We start from the raw sequence: 17314 nt of genomic DNA, 5'->3' as shown, positions 1-17314 counted from the left end.
ATATACATATATATATATATACGCACACACACACTTACTATACTACACACACACGAAGAGTACGCGAGAGCAAAATCTCGAAAATTGAATTTCACCAACTAAATCCAGGCAAAGCCGTAATATCTACTTTACACTTCACAAACACCGGCCGTGAGCCCCCGATAAACAAACAGTAAACAAACAGCGGACGAGAACGGAGGCAAGAAAACTAATTAACCGGGTCATTGCGACATAAAAGAATCACCGCTATATATTTCTCAGTGTTCTTTAGAAAGAAAAGAGAAAGAAAGAGAATCTGCATCGGAATACATTAACAGGAGAAATTACATAATAAGAAAAAGGAAAAATAAAAGAATTCAAAGAAATGATAATAGAACTGCATACAAGTAAGGAATCCCCTCCTCCCCATACCCAACCCCCACCCCCGCATTCCGCATTTCCACTGACTTCCTTCTATAATGGGAAATTAATGACCTGGAAATATGAGCTTTCGTCCATGGTTTAAATCACTGTGTGTGTGTATGTATATGTATACGTGTATATATATATATATGTATATATGAGCATGTATAAATATAATTTATATAATAAATATATATATATATATATATATATATATATATATATATATATATATATATATATATATATATATATAAAATGTATATATATATATATATATATATATATATATATATATATATATATATATATATATATATATATATATATATATACATAACATACATACACATACACGCACACACACAAACACAAGTTCCAGCATACCATCTTTACCCAAACCTTAATTTTGTTTTTCCTTATACAGTAAGAGGGGGAGACGGGGGAAAGGAAGGACACGGAGAGAGGAGAGAGAGAGAGAGAGAGAGAGAGAGAGAGAGAGAGAGAGAGAGAGAGAGTGGTGGGGGTGGTGGGGTAGCGGGGGGTCCAGAAGAAGGAAATTGGGGAGGGGGTGGGTTCATTTTCTAATCTGCCGTGTGAGTTTATAAAAGGAAAAAAGTCGGCTAGATAAAAGGCTAATGATATTAAAGGGGGTGGGTAATGGGTTGGATCCCACGTGGGGGGGGACACCAACGTCTAAGCGGATTAAATAAAAGCGTATGCGCAAACTGTTTTTAATGAATATTTTATTTAATAATAAATGCTTTCTTGTACATACGAGTAAAAGGCATTTTCATGACGAGAGAGAGAGAGAGAGAGAGAGAGAGAGAGAGAGAGAGAGAGAGAGAGAGAGAGAGAGAGAGAGAGATAAGAGAAAACATAGTTAGACAGATGCAGATAATTGAGGATTATTCCCTATAATGGAGTCGAAATCTATACTACTACCTAATATATATATATATATATATATATATATATATATATATATATATATATATATATATATATATATATAATATATACATATATATATATATATATATATATATTATATATACAGTATATATTATATATATATATATATATATATATATATATATATATATATATATATATATATATATATATATAATATATATATATATATATATATATATATGAGATATATTCAATAAAGGCAGATCTTCCTTCGTTGGCTGAGTCGGTAGAGCTTCAGACTGTCACTCACTCGATGGGCCGGAGTTCAATTCCCCGGCCGTCCGATGAAGAGTTAGAGGAATTTATTTCTGGTGATAGAAATTCATTTCTCGCTATAATGTGGTTCGGATTCCACAATAAGCTGTAGGTCCCGTTGCTTAGTAACCAATTGGTTCTTAGCCACGTACAATAAGTCTAATCCTTCGGGCCAGCCCTAGGAGAGCTGTTAATCAACTCAGTGGTCTGGTAAAACTAAGGTATACTTACTTTTTCAATAAAAGCAGAATTTATTTCGTCCCTGTAAGGCCAAAGAAACAAAATATATCCTTTATAAAGATAAACTTGAATGCAACACATTACCCGATTACACAAAAATTCAAAGCAAAACAACCTGAAGAAACAATACGCACACCAACATAAATTCCCAAACAACACCACCAAAAAAAGCAACCAGAGGAAAAACAATACGCACACAGGTGTATGGTATGTATGGTACCATTAATCCCCCATACAAGCCAAGCATACTCCCCATAAAAAAATAATCCCCCAAAGAAGGTTTGAATCCAACACCTATTCCGGACGATTTATGTTCCCGATGCATCGAGCGTAGAAGACTTAACGACTTTATTTACTGCGGCGGAATGTGCAAGACTGCGCGGCCTTCATATTGCGACACGCACAAATTTATCCCCATAAAAAGGGTCGTAAATTTTCAGTTTAATCGAACAACAAGAATAACAACAAGAAACACGGACGCAGACACGGACGCGGGGGCGGGGGCGAAATGTCCATCTGCCGTCTACGGGGCTGGGCTATTTAGAAAACGCAAGATCAAGGACATGAACTGGGGAAGTTAAATTCTCTGTATCCAACAATGCCTAAGGCATAATATTCAAAAGGAATCATTTTATTATTATTATTATTATTATTATTATTATTATTATTATTATTATTATTATTATTATTATTCAGAAGATGAACCCTATTCATATGGGAATAATTTTATTATTATTATTATTATTATTATTATTATTATTATTCAGAAGATGAGCCCTTTTCATATGGGAATAACTTTATTATTATTATTATTATTATTATTATTATTATTATTATTATTCAGAAGATGAACCCTATTCACATGGAACAATATACGAGTATGCAAAAAGTGGCTATTTGCCACAGCCAAAAAAAAAAAAAAAATGAAAAACTATACTTGGTGTTTTAATAAGATCCCAGAAAAAAAAACTGCCATAAAATAATGATATCCCCCACCCCCCTTTTTTGGGGGGTTGGGGGAGGGGGCGAAGAAAACCCAGCTCTAATATCCTTAATTTTTTTTTTTTTTTTTTTAGAATGGGTTCTGAAAACATTAAGGGGCAAAGTAAGCTCTCAAGTGGTCGTAAAAATGAGCGTATGGTCTGGTCTACTCCCTTCTCTTCTAAGTCCTTCTCTTTCTCTTCTTCATCCTCCTATTCTATGTCCTTTTCTGTGTCCTTCTCTTCTACGACTTTTGCTTCTACATCCTTCCCTTTTATTGTCCGTTTCTTCTGCGATTTTCGCTTCTAAGTCTTTCTTACTTACGTCTTTCTCTTCTAAGTCCTTTTCTTTACGTTCTTCTCTCCTTTCCTTCATTCTCACTCATTTCACCCTTTCCCGCATTCTTCTTAATGTCCTTTCTCTCACTCTCTGTTCCTCAAATCCCTCTCTCCCTCAATCTCTCTCTCTCTCTTCCTCTCCTCCTCTCTCTCTCTCTCTCTCTTTCTCTCCCTTAGTCTTCTCTCTTTCTCTCCCTTAACCTTATCTCTCTCTCTCTCTCTCTCTCTCTCTCTCTCTCTCTCTCTCTCCTTCCTTAATCTCTCTCTCTTTATCTCTCTCATTCACGACTTTGCTATGTGATAATATAACCGATATTAATTCAATATTCAGCTATAGTTATGGCATACTTAACACTGGTTTGGGGGCATTTAAACCTCGTTATCTTGAAGTCCTGAGACCAGCTGACTTGGGAGATAGTGCAAAGTTCAGAAAGTCCAAAAATTATTATGTTAAGAAATGACGGATTTTATACTAACAATCTCAGGAAAAAAATCAGACTGTTTGGTTCCGAAAGGCGGTTGGCTGTCATCCACAGTATTCTGCTTTACTGATTATAAAACATTTTCGTTTTGGCTTGGAGTCAAAAATGGGCAATTTCATACCTGTTAAACTGAAAATAAAATGAACAAGTAGAAAAAGCGCCGAAGTTTCTTAGGCGCAATCGAGTCTTCTGTACAGCCGCTACAGCGTATAATCAAGGCCACCGAAAATAGATCTATCTATTCGGTGGTCTCGGTTTAATGCTATATGAGTCGCAGCCCACGAAACTTTAACCATGGCCCGGTGGTGGCCTGTCCTATATCGCTGCCAGAAGCAAGATTATGACTAACTTTAACCTTAAATAAAATAAAAACTACTGAGAGTAGAGGGTTGCAATTTGGTATATTTGATGATTGGAGGGCGGATGATCAACATAGCAATTTGGAGCCCTCTAGCCTCAGTAGTTTTTAAGACATGAGGACGGACAGAAAAAGTGCGGACAGAATAAAGTGCGGACGGATGCACAATAGTTTTCTTTTACAGAAAACTCAAAATCAAACTATGACTTTCAATATATATGGCCTCATAATATCGTGTACCTTCTTAAAAACATGTGGAACAGGTGTTCTTCAAAGAACTGTCTCGCATTACAATATAAGTTTTCATGAACGGTAATTTCCACAAAACTGTAAGAAATTTCCCAATATATATATATATATATATATATATATATATATATATATATATATATATATATATATATATATATATATATATATATATATATATATATATATATATAATTACTGCATCTATGAACAGGTTTGAAGATGATGATAATAATAATAGTAATAATAATAATAATAATAATAATAATAATAATAATAATAATAATATCAGAAGTTTGAATAAATAAAAGATCTACCTAACATAACGAAAAATGCAAATAGAATTAATCGAAGATTCTCAAAAAAAAAAAAAAAAAAACTTGAACAATCAGCGAAAAATTAACTGATCAAACCTACTAAATTTCACAAGAGCAATTTCCAACCAATTGTCGAGAAGATGAAATCGCACTGATTTCCACCTATTTTATTGTCCCACGAAAATCCAACCGTGAATATCTTCCAAGCTGAATTAACAGACAAAAAGCTAACCTTTTCAATTGCTGCAAAATGTCAAAAGGTGAGATGTTATACCGCAAGGTGGAAATACTGGACCCCAGCCAAGACAAACAATTACATATTACAAAGCGTTGGCAGATTACCAGATATTCTCCTGGAATCACGAACGATTGCTGTTCAGAATTTGGAATCGACATATTCGACGGTGAAGCTTAACATGACCTTTGCTTTTCAGACTTATCTCAAAATGAATTTGGGAATGGTTTCAGGTGTACAGGGTTATATGGACATAATTATGTATATATATATATATATATATATATATATATATATATATATATATATATATATATATATATATATATATATATATATATATATATATAGAGAGAGAGAGAGAGAGAGAGAGAGAGAGAGAGAGAGAGAGAGAGAGAGAGAAGAGAGAAACGGATGTTCCTTGTGTGTCGTAGCCTGGTTAATACAAGGAATATAATTTGAGAATGGATGTACTTCCATAGCTGAACACTCTCTCTCTCTCTCTCTCTCTCTCTCTCGTCTTTAACCGCAGAATTAATACGGCGAAATATCTAAATGTCAAGTTGTATTTAGGAAAGGTTATACATCATTTTCAGGATAAAATAATTTGGCTGCATAACAAAGGGTACAAGAAATAAAGTGATGCTTCTATATGCAACGTAAAAGAATTAGATTTTGATAATTTCAAAAGAGTAATATTATGACTTATATATCATTTACGTAAAAGTACAGAGTACTCTGCCCTAAATTGGAAATCTGCAGTATCTGCAAAATTTTCGAAATTGAGATATGCCACCTATTGGGCTCGTGAAACACTAATACGCAAGTTACTGCAGTTTCAGAATGATTCTTCAATGCTTTATTTAAGGGGTCCCATTTGCAGTATCTGGAAAATCAGTAGTAAGGCAGGGGAAAACTGTTGTATCTACCATTTTTTTATCAGTTTTGCATTTTTGCAGATAGTACAGTCTTCCATTTTAGGGCATTACTGCACTAAATATATCTAAATTGGTTGGGTAAATTTTAAAGAACAAAACAGATGTTTATAGGAATTCTTTTGTAGTTTATAGAGTGTAGGATATGGACATAAATTGTCTTTTATATTCTACAGATACGTCGATTGAAGTCCAAATAAAAAAAATTATGCCAAAAGCCAAGCGCTGGGAACTATGAGGTCTTTCGGCGCTGAAAATAATGTTGAAACAATTGTTAGGAGAGGGTGGAAAGCGAGATGGAAGGGAGAGAATACGAACGGAGGTACAGTAAAAGGAATGAAAGGGGTTGCAGCTAGGGGCCGAAGGGACGCTGCAAAGAACCTTATGAGTAATGCCTACAGTGCACTGCGTGTGGTACACTGACGTCACTACCCCACTATGGGGCCGATACGTTTACGACAGGTAATTACTGTACAATCAAATTTCTATCTAGATGGTTATTTTTTAGCAATGGGGTTACATTACTATACTAAGCTATTACGACACGTGTTTACATTTTTACAAAAATAAATTCTGACTCCGCAACTCTCTAGCTTACGTGAAGATATTTATAAAGATAATAATCCGTTTTCAAAACCCACAGCACAAGCTTTTACAAGGATTCCATTACAGGATTATTACATTGCATAACTATATTTCTCTGGAACAGGTCGGTTACTGTCAGTCTCTAATCGATTATTCCTTCTACATAACAACATCACAGACCCACAAATAGTAACTAGAATCAAAGGTATGTCCTTTGATTATCACGACAACAGATAAGGTAGACCGGTTGCCCTGAAACTGGGGTAGTACTCTGGGGGTTAATGAAGTCGTTTCTTGGTGGGGGTGACGAGGCACTCTCTAAAAGTAATAGTTCCTTGGAGTAAAATTCAGTAAAATTATAAATAATAATAACAAATGGATAAATTACTCCAACTTGTAATAAGAGAAACAGTGCTTTAATTTTAAATTTCTGCCTAAGGAATAATGTCTAAAATCTAAATTCTTTATTTCTTAAGACTTTTGAGTAAAGGTAAAATGAATTTCTTACATATAAAATGCATTAGAAATTAACCATTCCAATATTTTTCTTTCCTCTATATTATAAATTCACATAACTGAAGGGGAATGGGGTGGGGGTGGGGGGGGGGGTACGGGTGATCTATCACACCACTGCAATATTGCAGAACATACGTAACTAGCTGACAATGAAGAAACGTAAAAGATAAGACAGGTGTAAAATACGAATGAATTATCTTTCGTATCTAAAACGACAAAGGTTTGGAAGGCAAGGTAGCATTAACTGAAATAATTGACTTAATGATAAATATGGCGTCCAGACATAATCCTCACTAACTACTAATTTTAAGGTGTGTGAGACCTTGGGTTTAGAATAAATTTGAAACCGACTCAGAAAAACAATCTCGAACAAGATATAAGTTATGAGAAATTTATTTACTTATTAATTTGTTAATTTAGCATTGTTTTCTTATAATTGATCTCTCTTCTTTCTGTATTTCCTATTACCTTCTGTAAAGTCTTTCATTTGAATGACATTACAGAAGGTAATAGGAAATAGAGAAAGAAGAGAGCAAAGATAAATTAACAAATATTTTAAATGAACACCATATTCTTCGGAATCTTGGATCTTAAGTCAATGGCCCTTGTTCCATATGAATAGGGTTCATCTCTTGAATAATAATAATAATAATAATAATAATAATAATAATAATAATAATAATAATAATAATAATAATAATTTTTTATCTATCAAAGTCATCCTATTCGACTGGGTGGTTTTTATAGTGTGGGGTTCCGGTTATTATTATTATTATTATTATTATTATTATTATTATTATTATTATTATTATTTATCGAACGACATTCTAGGACCAAAAACTAATTACTTTTCATGAGTGTTATTCGAATTTTTATCAAAATAAAATAAAATAAAATGAAATAAAATAATAATAATAATAATAATAATAATAATAATAATAATAATAATAATAATTTATCGAACAGCATTGTATCACCACAAACTTATTACTTTTACATGAATTTTATACGAATGATTTATGAAACAGAGGGAAAAAAACCTGACGTCACTGAAAAAAAAAAAAAAAAAATCTTGGCCCCGTTATTAAAGACACCAATTGATACCTCCAATAGGCAAAATTAGTCCGTGAGAAATTGCAATGGCACGGGGCGAAATTATGCATATGACCGCCGTTTCAAATTATGCCAAAAAACAAAAAAAAAGGTCTTAAAAAAAAGACTTGAAAGTTATTACCATTGTAATCCCAGGCAGTAAATGTTCATTCACTTTCCAATAAGACTTTAATCCTTTATAAGTTATTCGCTTAAGCTGATAATTCCTACGCCTACCCCCCCCCCTCTCTCTCTCTCTCTCTCTCTCTCTCTCTCTCTCTCTGATACACACACACACACACACTGATAATCCCCCCACCTACCCACCCCCTTCCTTTCTCTCTCTTTCTCTGATACACACACATACTGATAATTCCCCCACGCAAGGCCTCTCTCTCTCTCTCTCTCTCTCTCTCTCTCTCTCTCTCTCTCTCTCTCTCATAACCAAACTGCTGTGAACAGGATACATTAATATTGGTACATTTTTATATCAATATTATAATTATCATATTTTAATCTATATTAAGTTTATAATATTTATATTAATATATCCTCACCATTACATTTCTTTATTAATATTATATTACTCATTGTATTTATATTAATAATGTTTATTATATTTATATTAATACCCTCACCGTGACATTTCTATATGAATATAATATATTCATTATATTTATATTTATAGGACGTTTGTTATATTTATATCAGAATCCTTACAAAGACATTTTTCATATTCACAAACATTAAGCTACAAATGTCGTTTAATGCTTGTGTTTGTGTTTATGACGGTAGAGGCAAAAAACCAATCTCTCTCTCTCTCTCTCTCTCTCTCTCTCTCTGACGAGCAGATTGAGTTACCTGCCCAACCAATCCTCAGCAGGTCGATATATATATATATATATATATATATATATATATATATATATATATATATATATATATATATATATATATATATATATATATTTATATATATATATATATATATATATATATATATATATATATTTATATATATATATATATATATATATATATATATATATATATATATATATATATATATATATATATATATATATATATATATACATATATATATATATATTATATATATATATATATATATATATATATATATGTATATATATATATATATATATATATATATATATATATATATATATATATATATATATATATATATATATATATATATATATATATATACCTGAGTTGAGCGAGGGAGAGCTTGACATGTCCGCCAAGTCTATCTATCAACAAAGGCCGGAGAGGTGCATTTTCATAATGGGACCTGAACCTCCGAGAAAATCCTGTTCATATAAAGATTAAAGCCAAACGCCCCCCCACCCCCGCAGCTCCTTCAAGTTTTCCGACTGATTAATCAGGTCAATCTCCCGGCCCGTTCCTCCCATCATCTCCACCTCTCTCTCTCTCTCTCTCTCTCCGAAACGAAGAAGTTTGAAAAAATATAGAAAAGATGAAATCTATGATTTTCTTGCGAATAAAATGACAATAAAAAAAGATGGGCAATCTCTCTCTCTCTCTCTCTCTCTCTCTCTCTCTCTCTCTCTCAGTCCTAAGTAGAAGTGTCATTCCCAGGAACGAGAATACCTGACCTCGCCATCTTCACCTCCCTTTTTTTTCTTTTTTAATCCAGTTACCAACACAGATTTTTTTCCCTCTACTTTTTTCTTTTTCTTGTTTTTTTTTATCTGCAGTCTCTTCCCCTGACCCCAACCCCCTCCCCTATATACGTCCCACCCCTAACCCCTGCCCTGAGGAAGCCCTTACTCCCACTCACAGAGTCACCTATACCTATACCTACACCCTCCCTTTTCTCCCTATCTGTCCTCCCCTTCCTCCCCCTCCCCTCCTCCCCTTCTCCTCCCACCCCCCCTACCCAGTCCTCCATCCCCTTCCCATCCATCCTCCTCCTCCTAATGCCCCTCCCCTTCTTCTTCTTCCTCCCCCTCCCCACCATCCTCCCCAATCCCTCCCCTCCACCTCCCCATCCTTCCCCTCCCCTACCCCAAGACATACACACACTCCAATCCTATACCAACACCACCCTCTCCTCCTGGGCCCTCTTCCACTTCCTCCCTTCCTCCTCCTCCTCCTCCTCCTCTCCCACCCTCCCTCCCTCCTCCCCTTCCCCCCTCCCTAACTTTTCTCCAATTGGGAAGTCAGTGAGGCGACGTCGCCAACCAACCCCCAACAGCTGACAGCCGCCAACCACTCTTGGGGCTCCATCTCCATTTTTCGCCCCAGTGAAGAAACATTCAACCCCATTTTCATCCAATTTTTCACTTTCTCCTCGAACTGATGCGTTTCGGAGGTTGGTGCAAGAAGTGGGAAGAAGGGGGAGGAGGGAGAAGGGAGGAGGAAGAAGGGGAGGGGGAATGGGAGGGAGAGAAGGCCATTATTATTCATGGGATGGCGGCGGTGGCGGCGGCGGCAGCGGTTTCTCCCCTACACGTAAATACAAAAGCAAAAACACACGACTTGGGGAGATGAGAGATTGGGCCGAATGTGGTTTAATATACAGTATACACATGGATATTATTGGGCCAGAAGTGGTTTAGTATGTATGTATGTATATGTGTATATATATATAGTATACATTTATAAGTAAACAAATATTGTCCCTCTATCTATCTATATATATATGTATATATATATATATATATATATATATATATATATATATATATATATATATATATATATATATATATATATATATATATATATATATATATATATATATACAGAGAGAGAGAGAGAGAGAGAGATAAAATGATATCTCGATAATTAGATAAATAAATAAGATAGAGAGATATATAGGTAATTAGACAGTTAGATAAGATAGATAACTATATAGATGAACAGACAGAAAAGACGGACAGATTAGATAAAGAAAAGGCAGACGGATATACAATACATAAAACAAATTATAAAAGAAAAACCAAAAACCAACTCAAGTTCAACTCGTCAAAACCCGATAGAAAACAACGAAAGGGAGAAACATAAAATTATTTATAAAAAGAATATATATATATATATATATAATATATATATATATATATATATATATATATATATTTATATATATATATATATATATATATATATATATCTGAAAAATAAAAGGAAGAAAAACGGCAATTATTTATAAAAATATATATATATTTCTGTAAAATGAATGGAAGAAAAAACTGCAATTATTAAAAAGATATATATATATATATATATATATATATATATATATATATATATATATATATATATATATATATATATATACTTCTGAAAAATAAAAGGAAGAAAACCGCAATTATTTATGAAAAAAATATATAAATTTCTGAAAAATGAAAGGAAGAAAACCTCAATTATTTATAAAAAATATATATATATTTCTGAAAAATGAATGGAAGAAAAAACCGCAAATATTTATAAAAAAAAATATTTCTAACGAGCTCCAAAAACCCCTCGTTAAAAGGAGAAAAAAAAAAACTCTCCATTTATTTATTTTAAACCTCCAGGCAGCTGTAGACCTTAATTAAAAAAAAAAAAGCTTTACTAGCGCGACTCTTACTAGCGTAGGTCATGTGTAAATCGATACGCATACCGGAATTCACATAAAATGGAACGGAATGGAATATAGCCCAGAGGCCAAGCACTGGGACCTAAGAGGTCATTCAGCGATGGAAAGGAAACTGAGAGTAGGTAGGTCTGAAAGGTGTAACAGCAGGAAAACCTCGCAGTTGCACTATGAAATAATTGTTAGGAGAGGGTGGATAGCAAGATGGAAGAAAGGTAACATGAACGGAGGCACAGTAAAAGAAATGAAGGGGGTTGCAGCTAGGGGCCGAAGGGACGATGCATAAGCACGTACACAAATGTAAATTATATAATGCACTGTAACACTATAACGATTGGTAGGAAACAGCCATCATTAACCTACTCACTATACAACGCACAGATTCTCCGCGATATCCCATAGGACTCCAGTTAAATTACTTTCTCCTTTTTTACATTTCATTCCATTTCCCCTTTTACCCATTTATCCGACTACTTTAACTTTACAATTTTTTTTTTTAAATTTCCACCCTCCATTTAATTAAGGACAAATACTCTGGGGAGCCATAAGCGAATCTAAGACTGGTTCTGTGGTGTGTTTAATAATAATAATAATAATAATAATAATAATAATAATAATAATAATAATAATAATAATAATAATAAGCGAATCTAAGACTGGTTCTGTGGTGCCTTTAAATTAATAATAATAATAATAATAATAATAATAATAATAATAATAATAATAATAATAATAATAATAATAAGTGAATCTAACACTGGTTCTGTGGTGTCTTTAAACTACTACTAATAATAATAATAATAATAATAAAATATGCGAATCTAAGAGTGTGGTTCTGTGGTGTCTTTAAAATAATAATAATAATAATAATAATAATAATAATAATAATAATAATAATAATACGTGAATCTAAGACTGTGTTTCTGTTGCGTCTTTAAACTATAATAATAATAATAATAATAATAATAATAATAATAATAATAATAATAATAATAAGTCAATAAATTAAATAATTTTGTCTCAATGTAGTGAAATTTCTATTACCAAAGGGGCAAGATGGTCTGCTTATTTCGACTGAGTTAGCTCGACTGAGTTAGCTCGACTGAGTTAGCAAAAGTCATTCAAAGCTCTATGGATGAAATATGAATCACCAAATCAATACGATTTTTAAATAAATTCTGCGCAATCGAGTTCTCTGTACAGCCGCTACAGCGTATAATCAAGACCAACGAAAATAGATCTATCTTTCGGTGGTCTCGGTATAATGCTGTATGAGCCGCGGCCCATGAAACTTTAACCACGGCCCGGTGGTGGCTTATCCTATATTGTTGCCAGAAGCACGATCATGGCTAACTTTAAATTTAAATGAAATAAAAACTACTGAGGCTAGAGGGCTGCAATTTGGTATGTTTGATGATTGGAGGGTGGATGATCAACATGCCAATTTGCAGCCCTCTAGCCTCAGTCGGATTTAAGATCTGAGGGCGGACAGAATAAAGTGCCATATGGCTCTAATGTTAAATTCTCTTTAATAATAATAATACTGCCCCAAAACAGAAAACCGCAGTATCTGCAAAATTTTCAAAATTGAGGTATGCCACTTATTGGGCTCGTGAAACACTAATACACAAGTGACTGCAGTTTCAGACTGATTCTTCAATGCTTTCCACGAGTATTTAGGGGGTTCCATTTGCAGTATCTGCAAAATCAGTAGTATGGCAAGGGAGTATCTACTATTTTTCTCAGTTTTGTATTTTTGCAGATACTTCAGTCTTCCATTTTGGGGCAGAATAGAGGTACGTACCCCATAGTAGATAAAATGCAAAATAATAATATTATTACGGTTTCCTGTCATTGGTTGTCATGAAACTGATTCTGTTAAGATCATAAGCTGAAAGGAAGTGTTACTAAACTTACTCGAATACGGCCATCATTCCGATAGATAAGCAAGATAACGTATGAGAGAGAGAGAGAGAGAGAGAGAGAGAGAGAGAGAGAGAGAGAGAGAGAGAGAGAGAGAGAGATGAATCTTGACATCCTGATAAAAAAGCAATATTAGGTGTGTGTGCATATATGTGTGTGTGTGAGAGAGAGAGAGAGAGAGAGAGAGAGAGAGAGAGAGAGAGAGAGAGAGAGAGAGAGAGAGAGAGGTGAATCTTGGCATCCTGATAAATAAGCAATATTAGGTGTGTGTGTGTGTGTGTGTGTGTGTGTGTGTGTGTGTGTGTGTGTGTGTGTGTGTGTGAGAGAGAGAGAGAGAGAGAGAGAGAGATGAACCTTATCATTCTGAGAAATAAGCAAGTTACGAGTGTCGTGTCAGTGCGTGTGTGTATGTATGTGTGAGTGTGTGTCAGAGAGAGAGAGAGAGAGAGAGAGAGAGAGAGAGAGAGAGAGAGAGAGAGAGAGAGAGAGAGAGAGAGAGAGAAAATTAACCTTATCACAAGTCAGTGAACAACATCTTCCCACATCCTCTGCAGAAACTGAGTACCAAAAAAAAAATAAATAAATAAAAAAATAAAAAAACACCCAAACTGCAATATGCCACTTAGGATTTTAATGGGCCGGGCTTTCACGTGGAAAGGGGGCAACGGCTCGCAATTAATCTCTGTCGATGGGTCCATCTCTCACATCTGAGGAAGTCATTTCCCGAACGGCATCTCCGACAGATGGGGAAGTTATCCCTGCAGCTGGAGGAGGAGGAGGAGGAGGAGGAGGAGGAGGAGGAGGAGGAGCGAGATTGCTGATCGCGGCATTCCCGCTATCACGTTGCCTGGCGATGCCTATAAATCCGGGCGATCGACTCCCGTGTTCAGAAAAAGGGCGCCTCGCTCATCATCAGGGGCATAATGCAGAACACCCACCAAATCCAACGAATACCTCAAAACGACAACCCTGAGAATGGAGATGCCCCTGATGAGCGAGGCGCCCTTCGAGACAATCCCCCGACTACGACAGAAAGAGTAGATAATGACATCATTCATCCGCAGCCCAATAGCAGCCAAACTACCGATGATGTCAGCCGGCATGACATCACGCAACGGCAGGCCAATGGGAACGCTGGAATGAATGACATTCCCAGGTTGCGAAGATCTGTCAGGATCGAGCTTCGCCGCAGAAATTTGGCTTGAAGTTCGCTGACTGCAACCAATCAGAATTCGCCATCCATGACGCCCCGCTGAAGCCCGTGTATAAATTCAGAAGGGCCTATGCAATCTGCCAGTCCTCTACTAGCTCCCGCTGGAGAATGACAGGAGAGTCTGTCGAAACGCGTCGCGGCAACAATTGTATAGAACCAACTGTATAGAATATATAAAGAAGCAGAATCCAGATTTTGACTTTTCCCCCATGAAATGACAAATATAGGCGAGCTGTTAGCACGCACCTCCACTGAAGAGAAGTCCGCAATAAGGAAAATAGGAAAAGTCTTCTACAAAATAAATGCAGCTGAAGCAGCAATAATATTCAATAGAAATTATTATTATTATTATTATTATTATTACTATAATGTAATAATCCCACAGGGGTCACTGACTTGAAATTCAAACTTCCAAAAAATATTATGGTGCACATTTGAAAGAAGACACAGACGGTAACGGGAAATACAGAAAGAAGAGATGAGTTATTAAAAAATAAATGGACATTTTAATAAATAAATAAATGAAAATATTAGTAAAATATAAAACATAAGAATTGCTTTAGGGTAGTAATGCAATGCGTCTTCGCTTGAACTTCTGAGGTTCCAGTTGCACACATCCTCAGGGAGGCTGTCTGTTCCACAGTCCAACGGTGTGAGAATCAGTCTTAAAAAGCTACTGACAAGACACTATTTAATCTGATGAAGCTTTTCCCTTGCATTTCAATAAAGTTAATTTATTAATTTTTTAATATGTTGTATCTCTTCTTTCTGTAGTTCTCTTTACCTCCCCTCACTACTTCCTAATGAACACCATAATATTCTTTGGAAGCTTGAATTTCAAGTCAGTGGCCCTTTTTAATAATAATAATAATAATAATCGAGTTTGAATATAATTTCAAAACAAGAAATCTTTGTGACAAAACGTTTTTAAACAATGATGATGCTTTTTCCCTTACATCTAAAAAAAAAAACCACTTCAAGAATAAGTAGGATTTTAAAACAAGAGATCTTTTCAAACCCTCTTCCCAACATCACAAACGCACATACACACAAACACACAAACACATAGCCGCTTCGACATCTCAAATGGCGCATTAACCAGACAGCAAAAGGATCCGCGATTTCATCAAGATCCTATGATGATGATGATGATGATGATGTTGATGATGATGATGATGATTGTGACGATGGTGAATCTGGCCAACTCCGAAACTTGCTGGAGCGGTAAACAGCGCTCAAAGGGAAACTTGAATTAATCATCAATGAGAGAGAGAGAGAGAGAGAGAGAGAGAGAGAGATCGTGATACTGATATATACTAAGGACCTCACTTTCCACTGGAATCGGTTTTGCGTAAAGTCGACATCTCACCCTTGATTGGAATTTTAACTCTTTCGCTTTTCCTGGTTTTGCGCGCACGCGCGCGGGCGTGCACGCCGCGGGGCGCGTGTTTCATATACGCACAACTGTGCGCCAAGATTACTACAAATCTTATTCAACATAATCAATCCTGAAGTAGTCATTTTGTTATATTTCAGATACGCTTAATGTTATGTATTTCACAGGCAATGTTATCTTTCACATACACTTAGAGTTATGTTCCACATACGCTTAATGTTAGATTTCACATACGCTTAACGTTATATTTCACGTACGCTCAATGTTATATTTCATATACTCTTAATGTTATATTTGACATTCGCTTAATGTTAGATTTCACATACGCTTAATGTTATATTTCACATACGCTTCATGTTATATTTCATATACGCTTATGTTATATTTCACATACGCTTAATGTTATATTTCACATACGCATAACAGCATGCCAAGATTGGCGCAAATCTTATTCAAAATAATCGATCTTGAATTAGTATTTTTTTTATATTTCACATACGCATAATAATTCGCCCAAAATTACAGCAAATACTATTCAAGATAATAATATTCAATTAATAATTTTACCATAACGTAATGAAATTACTTCCGTAAAACTTCTTAACTAATTCTCCTCTTGTGGTCCACGAAGCTCTTGTTTACATAATCAGGAACTAAGGGAGCCCGGAAGCCATAGTGCCGAAATACAACCTTGTGTGTGTGTGTGTGTGTGTGTGTGTGTGTGTGTGTGTGTGTGTGGGAAAGTTATTCAACCCAATTCCGTAGCGCCCCCTGCCACTCCCCGCCCTTGAAAAATGGCCTTGTTTTCTCCAAAAGACTGTCCATTCATCAGCCCACTTGGAATTATTCATTACTTGAAGAACTTTACCATATGGAAAAGAAATATTTTTTTGTTTTTCGTTGTTACTTTCGTTTCGTAAGCAAGCAGGTGTTTTCTCTCTATCTCTCACTCCACACACACACATAAATAAATTATATATATATATATATATATATATATATATATATATATATTAACGACTATGTGATTCATTTTCTTTAGCTATATATACTATGCTTTCTTTTGTCTGACAAAAGTAATTCCAATAACTGTAACATTTGCAACACAAAAACTGAGCAATCATATTATGCAGCTGTATATAAATTTCACATTTATACTCTGTATATAAATTTCACATTTATACTCATACT

The 17314-nt window shown here is 34.7% G+C and overlaps 1 protein-coding gene across 1 annotated transcript in view; it reads left to right on the top strand.

Annotated features, from left to right (window-relative positions):
• LOC136849322 (WAS/WASL-interacting protein family member 1-like) overlaps positions 1 to 17314 on the top strand; it is a 512887-nt gene that overhangs the window by 273977 nt on the left and 221596 nt on the right. The window lies entirely within an intron of this gene.

This window comes from Macrobrachium rosenbergii, chromosome 20 (genome assembly GCF_040412425.1).
Source record: "Macrobrachium rosenbergii isolate ZJJX-2024 chromosome 20, ASM4041242v1, whole genome shotgun sequence".
NCBI lineage: Eukaryota > Metazoa > Arthropoda > Malacostraca > Decapoda > Palaemonidae > Macrobrachium > Macrobrachium rosenbergii.
This window is presented reverse-complemented; position numbering and strand designations above follow the sequence as displayed.